The sequence below is a fragment of the Macaca fascicularis genome, chromosome 11 (assembly GCF_037993035.2).
Source record: "Macaca fascicularis isolate 582-1 chromosome 11, T2T-MFA8v1.1".
NCBI classification, from domain to species: domain Eukaryota; kingdom Metazoa; phylum Chordata; class Mammalia; order Primates; family Cercopithecidae; genus Macaca; species Macaca fascicularis.
This window is the reverse complement of record NC_088385.1, coordinates 25,790,131-25,806,586: the sequence shown is the minus strand read 5'-3', so window position 1 is coordinate 25,806,586 and position 16,456 is coordinate 25,790,131. Positions and strand designations below refer to the sequence as shown.

Below are 16,456 nucleotides of genomic sequence, written 5' to 3'. Positions count from 1 at the left end.
CGTTCTTCTTTTCCCACAGTGTTATTCCCCTTCCTCAGTAAATTTGGAGGCCACATGTGAAGATGATGTAACCAGAATATGGAAGCAACATGGGTCCTAAACCACTAATTACAGGGGATATACTCAAACAGGAATACTCACGTTGAACAAGTACTAGATTTTATTTTGTCAGGCCATTGAGAATATGAGATTTATCAGTTATATCCACTGGTATTACCTTAATAAATATAGCAATAAGGTGAAAAATCAAATATTTTATATCCATTTTACAAAGAAACAGGCACAGGGAGACAATACCATCAGTAGTAAAATAAGGAAATTTTCTATTTCATTTAATTCTGCAATTAATATAATTTTCCAAAGCACAGTCAAGAGAAATAGTGAACTCTACCCAGTGACCTGACTTTTCATTAAATATAGAAGTTAATAAAGTCTATTGTCCTCTATATAAATTGTTGACAAACATGTTGGTTCATTGGAACAATTACAACAAAAGTGATTGAATAATACAATAACTAGATCAGTAATGGAGTCTATAATTTTAGAATTAACATTACAAGTTTCTTTGTTTGTGAAATCAGATGTGTGGGTTGGAATGACTCAGGTTGAGATAGAAAGGCTGAGCTAGTGGCGAAAGAGGAGTCTAACTCACAAACTTGGGCTAAATGAGCCCAAACAACAGTTCAGGCACTGGCTTTGAAATCATTCTTACAATTTTATCCAAAGGCGAAAAACAGTGACTAGAACCTGTATATAAATATGCCCCTATTCTAGGCTTTTTGGTACTGTTTCTCTTTCTATATTAAATATTAAACACAAAAAAAAACTTAGAAAGAGAATATGTTAGTGAAGAGTAAAGAAGTCAAGGACAATGAATTCTAGTTTACAATGAAATGCAGATTTCCCATTAAAAAAACGAATATTTCATTTCCAATTAAACAGGTTAATACTTAAGAGAAAGAATCCTACTTAAAAAAGCATCCAGTCCAAACTATTCTTGAGCACTCTGTCCATTGCACTTTGTTGATTATTTATTAAATACTTTTTTATGCACTTTAATTATTTGCTACCCTGTCCCATATTGTTCTCCTACAATAGGTTTTTACACATCTAAACATGATTTTGCCTTCTACAGTATGTGTTTTACTTATGCTTATTCTTATTTTAAAATAAATCAATGTTTGTAGATGTGATTTTATTAAATAATTGTGCCACTAAAATTTACCGGGAATTTGGTCATTTATTTCCTTGTCCTTATCCAATTTGTTTTTTCAAAGTGTCTCTTATCTTTTAAGCTGATGGCTAGACAGAAATCTCTGTGAGGACTCAAGTTTTCACTAGTCTTTGCTATTGTTTTTCTGTTGTTGTTTTGTTTGGGTTTGGTTTCGGTTTTCTGAGATAGGATCATGTTCTGTTGCCCAGGCTGGAATGCAGTGTGGTGCTGCAACCATAGTTTACTGCAGCCTCACACTCCTGGGCTCAAGCGATCCTTCCACTTCAGCCTTCCAAGTAGCTGGGATTACAGGCACCCTCCACTGCAGCAATCTGCCCTTGCTACTGTTTCGGTACTAACATGGTTATAAGTTCCCATTTCCCAACAATGTTACTCTAAGCTTTAATTTTTTGGACATATACAAATAATCATATAATTTTGGAAAAAAACAAAACTATTTAAAGGACATACAACAGAAGAATAACATAGATAGCTAAGATCCAAGTAATTCCTAACTGTCATTTCTAGGAGTTTCTTAAGGCGAAAGATCACTGAGGTCTTGAGACTAGGGGGAACTATGTAATCTAGATTGGCAGAAAGAAAAGTATCTCAGAAGAGAAGAAGATTATATTTTATAATTTCATTCAACAAATAAGATATTGGCTCTTAGGTGTCAATACCTGTCCTAAGATCCGGGGAAACAGATTGTGCCCTGCAAAATATGCTCAGTCAGTGGGACATCAGTGGGCACATTTTCTAATCTTACGAGAGCTCTTGGTGCTAGAAGAAACCTTGATTAAGATAGATATGGCCCTGCCTTCAAGTAAGTTGGAGGAAAGGAGATAGACATTAAATAAATAAATAAACAAAACAATATAAAGGCACAAATTGTGGCAAGTGCTGTGAAGGAAATATACAAGGTGCCAAAAAAGAATTACAGGGGCCAAGTGAAGGTTTCGTAATGTTCCTCATCACTTCTCTGGTGAAGTGATATTCAGGCTGAAACCCAGTGGAGGAAAGGGAGTGTGGCAACATGGAAATGGTAGGTGTAGTGGACAGTCCAAGCAGAGGAGACACCTTGCATCAAGTTTCTCAAGCTGGAGAGAACCCCATGACAAAGAACCTAAAAGAAGACCAGAGTGACCTCAGTGTCTACTGGGTTAGTCCAAAACTGGCAATGAAAAGTACACTTTTGGCAGAACCCTAATGTCAAGTATATTACTCTTCCATTTTAACAGCAACTCTTCCAATTTCTCATTTTCTGTTAATTCCTTGGCTAGGTCAAATTTTTCTTAGAAGCACTTGGAGGCAATGTGTTTTGTGAGTAGGGGCACCAGTTCAGAAATTCTGTCTTATTGCAGATTGGAAAGCCCTCTAAGAACAACGCAAACTCAAGCATAGCTGGAGCCCCTGCTTAAGAGCATAACCTTCAGTCCCCTGCAGCTCACAAAGTCTGAGGTCCAACAGGGACTTAATATGCAAGAAACCTCATAGGCACGTGAGAATGATTTTTCCCTTCTAATGGCAGAGAGAGTTAAAGAGGTCAAGTTTGGTTCATCAAGATCATAAGGAAAGGGTAATATTGAAGTTTACCAAGGCAGATCCTACTAACATCATCCCATAGTTTCAGTTTCCTCACTGGAGACTCTGCCTGTGGAGAGGCCTGGGGTAGGGAGATGGCTAAAAGAAAGTAAAAGAACTGTAACAAAAACTCCACTTAAGATATAAGAGTCATGGGACAGTCAAAAGCCCACATTTCCTGCTTTAATGTTACCATTGAAGTTATGGGAGCAGAAAAATAATTGGAGGCAGCTACAGGCAAATAAGGACAATAAGTGAATAAGCACCTATAATGTGCTAGGCACTATTCCAGGCTCTGGGTATAAAACTGATACAGTCCCTGCCCTTACAAGGTAGGAGAGAGCCACTAATCAATAATTATGTCAATACATAAATACAAACTGTGATAAATCCTATAAAAGATTTACGTAGAGTATCAGGTAATCCTATTAGTTGTGTGGCTTTGGGCATGTTACTTAGTCTCTGTGGGCTGCAGTGTTTTAATTCTCTTTGTCTTTCTGTTATGGTGATTAAATAAGATAATGCATACAGACCACCTACCATGCACTTGGTCTGTAATAGACTCAGTTAATGGAATATATTAATAATATTTGGGAAGAATATGAGGAGTCAGCAATTATTCAGGTTGCAGCTGATTTAGAGGATTGTTCTTTTGAACCTTGTTACTGTGATCCTATCATGACTCAACCTCATTTTTGTCTGGGGAAATGTAGATTGCCCTGATATTAAGGGATGGAGTAGCTCTGAAATTTTTCTTAATATAACCCCGTGGTTCCCCCAGCATGAAGCACTAGAAATGTATACAAATCCAGATCTTTGGACAACTGTAGGTATTCTATAACTTCTCAAGGTAACAAACTAAAATTTGATAACTTAGGTTGTGTTTCAAGTCTATATCAAATGGTCTGTTAGCAAATTGCATACTCACTTCCTGAAAGTATTTGGAGTTACAAAACTAATCTTACTGGAACTAGGTATTGAAAACACATTTAAACTGAATATTGAAGTGCTTTTAAACAGACATACTGTGGGGTTTTACCACATGCATTATTTGGGAAATGGAAAATTGTCAACACTTTTTTAGTCTGTCTTGTGGGAATTCATCCAGCCTCATACTGTACCTATCACTTCTCATTAAGCAAGTGAAAGAAACCCTATACCTCTATAAATTGTGCATTATTCTTTAAACAGATGTGGCAGCCTTGAACTAGCTTTAAGCTATCTTCAAACTATAAATCACAAAAAGTAGAATGTGAGTACAATATATTAATCACAGCACATTGAATGTGAGAACATCCCCAGTTCCTCTAAACCAAATCAAAGACTAAAAACATAAATATTTCCACAAAACAATTGCATTGTAAGAAACAGGTAGCTAGTTTAGAAGAAAAGACTGGCCTTAGCCATGAGTCCTACCACAGAATGCCTACTTCAGTTCCTGGCACATAGATTATGCTCTGTTCTTCTTGCTCCATTATTCCTTATACTCTAATGACAAATCCAAATGTCTATACAGGTTTTACTTTTGTACATGGCTCTGTTGAACTACCCATCCTTATATCCCTGCATTCTCCAGATAACTGAAGCATTGACTTTGAAATTTATTTTGGGGGTGGGGGAGTAAAGAGCATTTTTTAAATGTAAATATATATCCTGTTTTTTTTTTTAATGGTAGTTTTAATATTATTTGAACCCTTCTTCCTGAATCAGGCCATTTTTGTGAATATCATATACTGAACTGTGCAGTACCCCTTGGGGATCATCAGTTTTCTTATCTGTGCTCTACCCAAGAATTCTGGAAATCTATTATGCAAAATGCTATTTCCTTATGAACCACTGCATTTTTAAACATAAACATACCAGTTAGGTTATTTTTTTTTTATTCATAAGGCTACAGGTAATGCCAATTCATATGCAGACTATGATTAGATAAAATTATTTGAGCCAATGATGAAGTACCTGGGTGAGATGAAGTACCAACCATATCACCAAATGTTCTCTATAATATTAAGGGAAAAAAATGCCTATCCTATTTTTGGATATAAATCCAAGGAACAATGTCTTCTCTCTTCCCACTTCTATTTGGTGATCATTAATCTCATTCATTTACTATTTTCCAATGTTAGACCATTCAGAGATACTCATTAGATAGGTAATTTATCCACTGCACATGAAGTCCTTGAAGGCCAGCTGCCATATTGGAGCCAACAAATAAATAAAACAGTTAGCCAACTAGCACAAACTTTATTTTCCTAACTTCCCAGCCTCTTGAGCTACACAGGCAATTCTTTTTTCTTGTAACATAAAAGAAGAAAAAAAAAAAAAAAAACAGAAAAAGAGAGAAAATAACCCAAATCAAACAAGTTAAAAATTCTCCCCTACAACAAATTGGTCTCAAACACATAAGCAAGTAGTTTGCAAAACTGCCAATGGTTTTTTTCTGTTATTTTATTTTCTTTTGTATTTATATCTTTAATAAGTGTTGCTGCAAAAATTGTGCAGGCTATTTTCTCTTTTAGAACTCTTTGATTACCTAGGGCATCTGCATAAAACATAAGAGGGTATTTAGTTTTCACTCATGTTGAGTGGCAGCAGAACTTTTCTAACAGCTACACTTTGCAGAGCAGTTGCAGAAAATAATTACCAGGTCAAGCAGACCCTTTATCCTCAGAAACCAGCCATCCAAAGTCCCACTGAAAGATCTAAAAATTTTTAACTTTCATTCTGAATAGTCCCTTTGGATGCAAACCTCCTTAAAGTACACTATGAAGAGTCAGTTCTAAGAGGCCTTCCAGTTATGAAGTGAATGAGGCAAATTATGACTCCTAAGCTTATATTTCTCTGTTAGATATTATCTCATATCCTTACATAAAGTCTGATTTATACAAATTGGCTCACTTTCCGAGGATTTGCTTTTATTTTTAATGCAGCTTTTCAGTCAAACTTCACTTTCGGTAGAAACACATTTTTGATAGCCAGGGCTGAACATAAAATTCCATTATTTAAGTGGCAAAGAGTTGGTAAGTCAAGTCCACGAGGCCTGTGGCAGTAACTTACTCTGTTTGTGGTTTCTACTTTGTTAGACTCTGTGGAGCCATGAATCTATCTTGTCCTTAAAAAACTGAAAGAGGGCAGCTTTTAAAATGAATGTAATGCTAAATTTATGTGCCCCAGGAGCAGCATATGAGGGCTTCTGGACTGATTAGACCCAGATGTTGGTAACAATGTTAGTGTTATGGACCAACTGCAGGTGTGGGAATAGATCCCCTTCCCTGGGACCCTCAGCAATCAGACCAGTGGTTTCTTCTGGCTCTCAGTTTGGAGTTTTCAATTAACACTACAATGGTATTGTTGTTCTCCAATATTAGATCGTATGTCATGTAAATGAAGTTGAATATACAGTTAAACTTGACAAGGTGATTTAGGCCAAGAATACATGTGTTCAGTATTATAACTTGATTGAGGTTAAATAATAATAATAAAAAAAGCCCTGACATGCTATAAAGTTTTTATTATTTGGCTTATCAGTAGATTTTCACATTATACTTTCATAAAACAGAATGTCATTTATAGCAGGGCGAGATGCTTATGAAAAGGGAGACACAAACCTGCTTATAAGTGACTGAAATGATTAATTCCAGATCGGAGGCTTTTATATAGTCAGTACAGCAATTGGAAGTTCTCTGTGTGCTTTTTTATGTGCTTATTTCTATTTTCCAAAATTCTGTCTTAGTTCTTTATCCTCTCCCTTAACGTGAGTGATCAGTACCTACATAATCACCCCCATTGGTAAGAGCAGCAGCAGTGTTTGGGATGGTTCTGAAATATTATTTAGCTAAAGCAATGAATCCAGCTCATCAATGACCAGGACCATATTCCACTGTCCTATGGGTGTCATGATGCTTGGGAGAGTAACCCAGCTCACTAAAATGTATTATGATAGCTGTCATAACTTTGAATTAGACTCTAAGCTTCTCAGGGCAGGAACCTTATCTATTCAACGTATTTATAAGTGCCACAGAACTGATTGTCCCATTCATAAATACCAATAAAAACAACTTCAGAGGTCCATTTTGTACTTCATTCGTAGAGCATTTATAATGCTCATTAATGTTGATGGACCATGCACAGTACAGAGCTCTCCCATTTTACTTACACCTTCATTTGTTGCTGCAATCTCTTAGAGACCAGACCACGTTGTAAGTCAGCTCAGTAAAATGTACATTGGTGTGCCAGCACCTAGGGAAAGCTTTATGTCCTACAAATGCATGCATTACAAATTCAAAGAAAGACAAGGCTCATTTTTTTTTTTCCTGAGGGCACTAATAAGCTAAAGCTGATGGACTAATTCTTTACAACCAAATGCCATGACAACTTAGAAGCAACTTCTTTCAATGAATGATAAATAACTGTAAAAATGAAGTTAGTTCTGAGAGTTAAACCTAACCTCTCTGTCAAGATCAGAAATGGTGAACAGTATTCCTCTTTTTATCGCAGCCTATACCCATAGTGTTTCCTCTTTAAATTTATGATTTTTTTCACTATAGCTAGGAATAGTCATCTCCCTGGTATAATTACAAAGTCTTTGGCAAATTACTAGTGAGTCTCAATTTACTTATCTGCAAAACGATCATAATGTGAGATGGAATGAATGAGCTAGTAATCTCTGAGGAAAAAGTCAAGCGTTCTTTGTGCATGAAATGTTTCAAGACACTGAGAATACTCAGTCAGTCCAGCATTTATTCAGCAAATATTGAGGGTCTCTAATGTGCAAGGTTCAGTGCAGGACACTTGGATACAAAGACGAAGAATGCACAGTCCTTTCCTCAAGGAAAGACAGATGCCTAAACCTAAGTGCCACAAAACAATTCAATAACAAAAGTAAGAAATGAATCAAACACCTATGACTGTATGATTTTTAAGGCTGCCCTATTTGTTCTTAATACAAAAGAGACTGTAAATTGAAGCATTTACATTGTGGAAAAATGTGATTCAAGTAATGTAGTGAAGGCCACTGCTGGCACTGATTAAAACAAATGAAAAGGTTTGACATGGCAAGTGAAGATGTTAGGTCACCGACATAAAAGAAATTCTCATTCCGTACTGTTCCAGGACATTCTAAGTATACTTGTCGTTAATTTTTAAACTTAATTTTTTCTAGCTATTCCTCTCCAGCTTTTCCTAGATCCCCATCAAATGTTTATAATCTATAGAGCACTACATAACTGTCCCCATGTGCAATGATAAAATGCAGTCCATTGATTTTTCTGCCAAGTAGGTACAAGAGTTATGAATTCAGTTATTTCATATTATATGACCCCCACATTACAGTAATGTACTCCTTCCCCACCTCCAATGGTGTCCAAAAGCATGAAGAAAATGAGAAGTAATGATGTTAGTGACTTAAATTATCATTCCAAAAATAATTCATTGTGTCACTTAACTTTCCAGGGCAGTTTCTAGAAGCTAGCACATTCACTATAGTGCAAAGTGGAAGCATAGCAAGTAAATATTTTTGCCACAAAGAAATCAAAGGGTACACTGGTTTAAGATAGTCTCTATTATTTTCAAACCACTTTCAAACAAACAAGAAACAATGACTGTCTCTGAGAAACATCAATATGCAACTAAGGAACTACTTATATCATAGACATGTCATTGGAATCTTAGCATATTTAACAACACTTCAACAAACTATTCCAGTATTACTCATGACTCTACAAATTGGCAGTGCAACTCATCTATCGCCACATGGATCTTAAATTGACTAAGAAAACAATCAGAATTGTAAACGCACCACATTCACCATTTAACTCCCTGTTGCAAACATTCTGTGAGCTCCCTCAGAGTAAGCCATTGTGCTATGTACTTATAGAGTAGGACATAAACATGAAGAAAATCTTGTCTACTTTAGGGAACTCAACAAAAAAATTACTCTAGACATCTAAACATTAACAAGATTTGGGGAACTCTGATAACATGTGAGGCATCTTCGGCTGTCTGTTCTTCATGACAGGAATCTCCGTGAAATGCTAAGCCCAAGGTCTACCCACATGTACCCTGCAGTGTTTCAAGGTGAACTGCCTTCAGTCATACAAATGGTTCTAATGAGCCGGTGCTGCCCACCCTGTGGTTAGAAAAGGACTCTTGTCTAAAACCACAGGCATCAAGTACCAGTTTAAGAAAAGCAAGTCAGGGCCGGGCGCGGTGGCTCAAGCCTGTAATCCCAGCACTTTGGGAGGCCGAGACGGGCGGATCACAAGGTCAGGAGATCGAGATCATCCTGGCTAACCCGGTGAAACCCCGTCTCTACTAAAAAATACAAAAAACTAGCCGGGCGAGGTGGCGGGCGCCTGTAGTCCCAGCTACTCGGGAGGCTGAGGCAGGAGAATGGCGTAAACCTGGGAGGCGGAGCTTACAGTGAGCTGAGATCCGGCCACTGCACTCCAGCCTGGGTGACAGAGCAAGACTCCATCTCAAAAAAAAAAAAAAAAAAAAAAGAAAAGAAAAGCAAGTCAGGATTTTGGATCTTTATTATCATGAACAGAACTTTTGGGCCCATGATAAAATCCAAATTCAGTCTTTTACCTTATTTGAAATATAAAAAGACAACCTATTTCATGAGCTATATATATCAAAAGTACAATCAAACAATGACAATTTCTTTCAAGGGATTTATAGATATTATTTATTCTTCCCCAGAATAGATATGCAAAAAGGGGTGACAAAAGCAAGCCTTGCATTATAAAAAAAGAAGTGAACACACTTTATTAGTTGCATCTGTTCCCATAAGAAGGAAAAAGTGACGACCTAGTGGTTTCTAGAGTCTCAAGCACCGTAAAGAGTTTTCTTCAAGATTCTCCAAGAGTAGGGAAATAATTTATTCTCAAAACTTTTAAACCGTTGATCCATTCTTCTGCTTTTTTGTTGTTGTTGTTGTTGTTATTGTTGTTGAGACACAGTCTTGCTCTGTTGCCCAGGCTGGAGTGCATTGGCGCAATCTCGGCTTACTGCAAGCTCTCCCTCCCGGATGCACACCATTCTCCTGCCTTAGCCTCCCGAGTAGCTGGGACTACAGGCGCCCGCCGCCACACCCAGCTAATTTTTTGTATTTTTAGTAGAGACGAGGTTTCAACATGTTAGCCAGGATAGTCTCGATCTCCTGACCTCATGATCTGCCCGTCTCGACCTCCCAAAGTGCTAGGATTACAGGCGTGAGCCACCGCACCTGGCCCATTCTTCTGCTTTCTAATGGTTGCCATATTGCATCTCACAGGTGAAAAATTCTCTATACTCAGCCTTTCCTTTCTTAGATGGTGGTAGGTAAGGAAAGGAAGAATGAACTATCTGAGAGGCTGCGGCTGTTCCATCCCAGTAAGTACAGGAAGAAGAGTGGATGGACCATCCTCCAACAAGTACAGTACATCCATATAGCCCTGAATATGCAAAAAGGAGCACTAAATAACCCACAAATATGGGATGATGGTAATTGAGAAATAAGTAGATTTGAGCAAAGAAACATTGGGCTTCTGCCAAAGACCATCTACAAAGAGGTCACTCCACATTCACAGATCATAAGAAGGAACTTTCCAGCTCTTTCATATTTAGAATTAGAGAAGTCCAGTAAATATGGTTTGCACACACTTGGAAAGAATTCAACATTAAGGTTGTTGAACTATTGTGCAGGTGTGCAGATCTTTGAGAATTTCTTGTATGTACGTGTGTGGGTGTGTGTGTAAAAATTATGAAAACAGATATTTCTGGGAGAATATAGAAGAAATACAGACACTGGGTCCTGGGAAATAAGACTAAACAATTGAGTTGAGGGAGTAAAACATCTGCTTAGAAAAAATACTTGTGCTATTTAATTAATTAATTTTTTTTTTTTTTTTTTTTTTTGGATACAGGGTCTCACTCTGTCACCCAGGCTGGAGTACAGTAGTGCAAACATGGCTGACTGCAACCTTGACATCGCAGACTCAGGTGATCCTCCCGCCTCAGCCTCCCAAGTAGCTGGGACTATAGGTGTGCACCATCACCCTTGGCTAATTTTTGTAATTTTGTAGAGACAGAGTTTTGCCATGTTGCCCAGGCTAGTTTCAAATTCCTGGGCTCAAGCACTCCTCCCGTCTTGGTCTCCCTAAGTTCTGCGAATACAAGTGTGAGCCACCATGCCTGGCCTATTTGATAATACTATATTATATTTATATATCTAAAAAAGTAAATAATTACCAGATTTGATTAAAACTAATTGTGACTGAAGACAAAAAAAAAAAAAAATAGAGACAACACAAGGAAGTCTACCTCTGAGCCTTGAAACTAGCTTTAATTAGGGTCTTGGACACATGGAATGATTTTGCCCATATGATCAGAAGGGTATACCTCTTTAAAATAGGAGAATAATCAATACTGGTTTTTCTGTCCCTAGCTTTCATCCTTCTGTACATGCAAGCAAATATATCCAAATAAGTATTTTTGGATTCTGTACTGTAAGTATAATAGTACTTATTAATACAATATTGTGTTTAGATTAAATCAAAGAAACAATTTGCAGAAGTTTTCATCAGAAATTGTCTTTAAAATCTTTTGTTTTTTCTTCTCCTCTTCCTTTGGTTGATTTCTCTTCTTTGTCCCACCCATTTTGATGTTTGTTCCCATCCTTGCCATGCTTATTTTCTCAGTCCACACCTCCTTACTGGGCAATCTAGCTCATTTCATGGCTTCAGCTAGTCTCACATATCTCAATGACTCCTACATCTATAGCTCTTACTCCCAAATTCTCTCCTGAACACAGGATGCGACTTCTGTCAGTTAACTGACTACCTCAACTTTGATTTCCTGCGTCATATTTAGTACACCTAAAACTGAACTCATCTTCTACCCAAACATGTTCCTTTTCCTATTTTTACCAGCGCCATTAAGAATATTGTCATTTCCCAGTCAGACTTAACATCATCATCTAATTCTTCCTCTCTCATTTACCCTTGATGTCCAATTCTGTCAATACAATCTCTAAAATGTCTCACAAGAAAAACAAAACAAAGCCCCATCTTTGTAACTGCTTTAGTCCTGTCTTGTCCAGTCTCTTGCGACAGATTTTTAACTATCACCCCCATCTTTAATGCTCTTCTCTTAACTTTTTCTTCCTCAATGCCGCTAGATATTGAAACTCTCTGTTAAAAAATCTTCAAAGACTCCTTACATCCTAGAGGATTAGCATAGATCCACCCTCTCTGTGCTGGCTTAATCTCCATCATTCTGTGTTTTAGCCAAACAGAACTTGCTTTTTCCTTAGACTATGTCATTCACTTTCATGCCTTTGCATCTTTCATCTTCAGCTTCTTCAGCCAGAAATACAACATGTTCCATGGGGTCACATAAGGTGTTATCTTTTTCTAGGCTTCACCTTCCTTCTCCCACCTGGGGGCAGTGCTGTGTTGGAGGTGGGAGAAAGAGCCAAGAAAGTGAAGAAAGACCTATTGTCAACTCATTGCTAGGAAGTGTTTTGTCAAACAATGTCTAAAACATGTTAGACACCATGACAATTGTTAGTCAAAAAGTTGAATAAAAGTCACAGGTGTTTCTGAGGATTATCCAGCATGGAGGAGAAAAAGACATAAAGTTGGAAAATCTCTTTGCATCAGTAGAGCTGAGAAATAATGACTGGTCTCTGCAGACTCTGAGATGCCATCATTTTACACATCTTACTCATATAGGGGTAATTAAATGTATTTGTCTGATGACAAGAGAAGGATTGTTCTTTGTAGTTAATGCATTCTTATGAGTAAATAAAATACTAACCAAATGTTAAAGTAAGCATTCAGATGTAAATAAACTATAAAACAACAGAAATAAATTATACTTAAGTAGAGTGAATTGAACACACAGAGTATACCTATTGTAAACTCACCCCAAAGAATACTGCTAAGCCAAGCCAGTCCAAGCTCATTTATCCTAAAAACCATGTGGTACCAGTGCACAGCACTCAACAATAATACTTCAAGAACCTGAGCAAATATACATTGCTTCTCAGCAAAACCTTTCTATAGTAATGCTTCCCTGGAGATGAATTGTGTCTCTAAAAAATACTAGAAAAAGAGGAAATGTTGTTTGGTCCACTACGTTTTCAAGTCAGTGAGTATGGGTAACTAAAAGGATGAAACAACAGAATAAATGTTATTTCTGAAGGCAAATCAAATAGGTGTGCATGCTAAACAAGAAGCAACAATACCTTTAAATTTATGAAATAGCCTGCATTAGAAACATCCCACTGTCACTACCACCACATGCTACATACTTTTGAGAAGCCTGCAAATAGGTGTCTACCTTCAGAGATCTATGATGAAAAACTCCTTTTAGTGACCAATATTCTTTATCTGGTTGCATCTAACATCCAGGTGTTGTGGGTCCCACAGAACTCCTGGATGAAAGCCACCCAGAATATTCCTTATAATTTCCTCTTGCCTTTGAAAACCAAGATGAAAGTGGGAGGAGTCAGGATGATCCAGCTGAACATCCAGAAGGAGAAGGCATGGACTCTACTTCACGTACACTTCAATTCCTACCTTGCTTATTTCACTCACCAGTCATTTCCTCCTATGGCACTGCTCACAGCTCTCCAGGCTGCCCTATCGGGTGATGGAAAAATACCATGTTAGTCTCTGTATTAGTCCGTTTTCATGCTGCTGATAAAGAGACACCTGAGACTGAGTAATTTATAAATACAAAGAAGTTTAATGAACTCACAGTTCCACGTGGCTAGGGAGGCCTCACAATCATGGCAGAAGGCAAAAGGCACATCTTACATGGTGGCAGACAAGAGAGAATGAAAGCCAAGCAAAAGGGGAAACCCCTTAAAAAAACCATCAGATCTCATGAGACTTATTCACTATCACAAGAACAGTATGGAGAAAACCACCCCCATGATCCAGTTATCTCCCACCAAGTCCCTCTCACAACACATGGGAATTATGGGAGCCACTATTCAAGATGAGATTTGGGTGGGGACACATAGCCAAAACCGTATCAGTCTCCCTTCTCTCTGTCATACTTTAGGCTCACATCCCCACTCCTACACAAGTCCAAGCTAAAGGCTGCCAAGAAACACAATGTTTAATGGTTAGAAACCAATTCACTATGGAAGACTGATTGCAAATGTTGCCCCAATTTTCCAGACTCCTTCTAATTGTGACTTTGCTGCTACACCCTTCAACTTTTTTTGCAGCTACTTCCCTACTCCTTGAATCTGGGCTGCCCGCTGCCCTTGTGACTTATTTTGACCAAAAAGGGTCACTGAAGGCCAGGCGTGGTGGCTCATGCCTGTAATCCCAGCACTTTAGGAGACCAAGACAGGCAGATCACCTGAGGTCAGGAGTTCGAGATCAGCCTGACCAACACGGAGAAACCCTGTCTCTATTAAAAATACAAAATTAGCTGGGTGTGGTGGCATATGCTTGTAATCCTAGCTACTAGGGAGGCTGAGGAAGGAGAATCGCTTGAACCTGGGAGACAGAGGTTGTGGTGAACCAAGAATGCACCATTGCAATCCAGCCTGGGCAACAAGAGTGAAACCCTGTCTCAAAAAAAAAAAGGGTCAATGAAACTGACACTGTCCCAATACAGAGCCTAGACCTAAAGTATCCTCGCCTGCCTTCTCTCTTTCTTAGAAGCCTGCCACTGCAGTGAACATAAACCCAGCTGACCTGCTTGCAGATGAGAGACTGTAAAGAAAAAGGCTGACTCAGTCCAGTTGTCCAAGCCTAGGCCCCAGACATGTGAGAAACCCCAGCAGAATCAATAAACCTGCCTTGTAGGTGACTTGCCAGCCAAGAATGCAACTCTCCTCTCCACCCAAAGACTCATGAGCTAAGTAATGCTTACTGTTTTATACTGGGTTGTGAGTTATGGTTGCTTGTTACACTGCATATTGTGGCAGTAGATAGCAGATACACTCTTTTGTTGAGAGAATAGGCTGACCCAGAGCCATCAGTAGAAGCACTCTTACATAGACTCCCTAAATTATCTGTGAGTGCAACAGCAGAAATCTAGTAATAATATCCATATACAAATCAAAGATAAACCCAAGAACCCACAGCTAGGTGCTGGGGCAGAGACCAATAAGGCAGGAGGTAAACCCAGATATCAGGGTCTAAGGCCAAGAGTTGATGATAGGAGCCACAAGCAGCAGACCAGGCAGAGTAAAATAATTAACCCAATCAAGAATTATATCAGAGCTTGAATCAATAGGGGAGGAGTCAGGATTCAAGCCTGTGGTATAAGTTAGGAAAAAGGACCCATCTAGGGCTAAGGAAGGCAGTTAACATAGTCAAGAACCCCAGGAGTTCTTCAGTTGCAGCATCTAGTATAATGCCTATATATCCCAACTGCCCAACAAATGTGTTGAATGAATTAATGAGTGCCTGCAGTAAACTTATGACTTAAAGCTAAGTAATCCAAGCACTGGCATTGAGAAACCGGTAAAAAGTTGATCCACAAGGACAATGAATGGTACAGAGCTTTTGGAAAGTGAACTCTCATGATTAGAGTTTTTATAATCATTTATTTCATAAAGTTGACTTTTGATCCCTGGACCTTTCATACAAGAGGCATTTAATAATGTTTATTGAATTGTATTGTAGGGTATAATGGTGTAAAAATGTTCACTTCATTTATTTTAGATATCATGATACGATTATGAGGGGTTATCCGAACTATCACCACCGCCATCACCTTCTTGGAGCAAGTGCAGTTTCTTGATACTTAATGTATTCGTGCTCTACTGCACTAGGATCTCAGCATAAAATCAGAGTAGATATCCCAAGGAAGATATTCACAGTCTCCCTTCAGGTTTGCCTTCATTAAAGCCCCACACCTAAAAGTATCCCCAAAGATTATCAAGAGGCCCTAGTTCCAGAAGTGGATGTGAACAGAACCTGAACTTGTTACTTGTTCTTAAATGGACATTCACCAGGTGGCACAGAGCGACTTTATCTGGATACTGGATAGACATTATTTCATGAATTTTGCACTTCCAAAATGCTAAAATACTAGCGAAATGCTAAAATGCTATAATACAATTATGTATTATCAACATAATTGAAAAGTAGAATTGAATATGTGCATTGATCAGGATTTTGCAGACTATCATTAAGGGATATGTTAGCTGAAGGTTCCTTTACACAAAGGGCAGTGAGGGCCTGTCTTCTGCTGGTGTTAGTAATCATCCAGCTTCGATGAGTAATAATACAAACAGGAAGGCCAATTACAGTCCTGGGATCATCGGGGTTGTAGAACTTATGATCCTCTGTGATAGGCTTCCTTAGTTGATTAACTTTTTTCACGCAGTAGTCAAGGACCAAGGGAAGCCTTCTCACAATAGCTTTTTGTTAGTATTAAATGTGCCTTTTTCAGTGACATAAAATGGAAAGTTTCACAATACAGGTTTCAAATCAAAGAATCAGCATTTCTGAATAATAATGCTGATAAAACACCTATCATTTTGTTTTGTTATTTTCTGCCAACTTACTATGGATAACAAAATTAGTTCACCCAGGAAAAACACTATCAGGGTTCCATAGACATCTAAACTTCTAATTTTATGCAACATCCTAAACATCAATCTCTAGAACATCTGGATACATAAAAATGTGGTATGGACTTTAT

General features: G+C 38.1%; 1 long non-coding RNA gene across 5 annotated transcripts in view; it reads right to left on the bottom strand.

The window, feature by feature from the left end:
- The window catches only part of LOC135966186 (uncharacterized), a 336,730-nt gene that overhangs the window by 151,350 nt on the left and 168,924 nt on the right, over positions 1–16,456 (bottom strand). Inside the window, exon 4 of one of the 5 annotated variants that reach the window (XR_010579323.1) lies at positions 13,378–13,422. The exons of the other annotated variants lie outside the window; for them this stretch is intronic. This is a non-coding gene — a long non-coding RNA (uncharacterized lncRNA). The remainder of the gene's footprint in view (positions 1–13,377; positions 13,423–16,456) is intronic. 5 annotated transcript variants of the gene reach the window in all.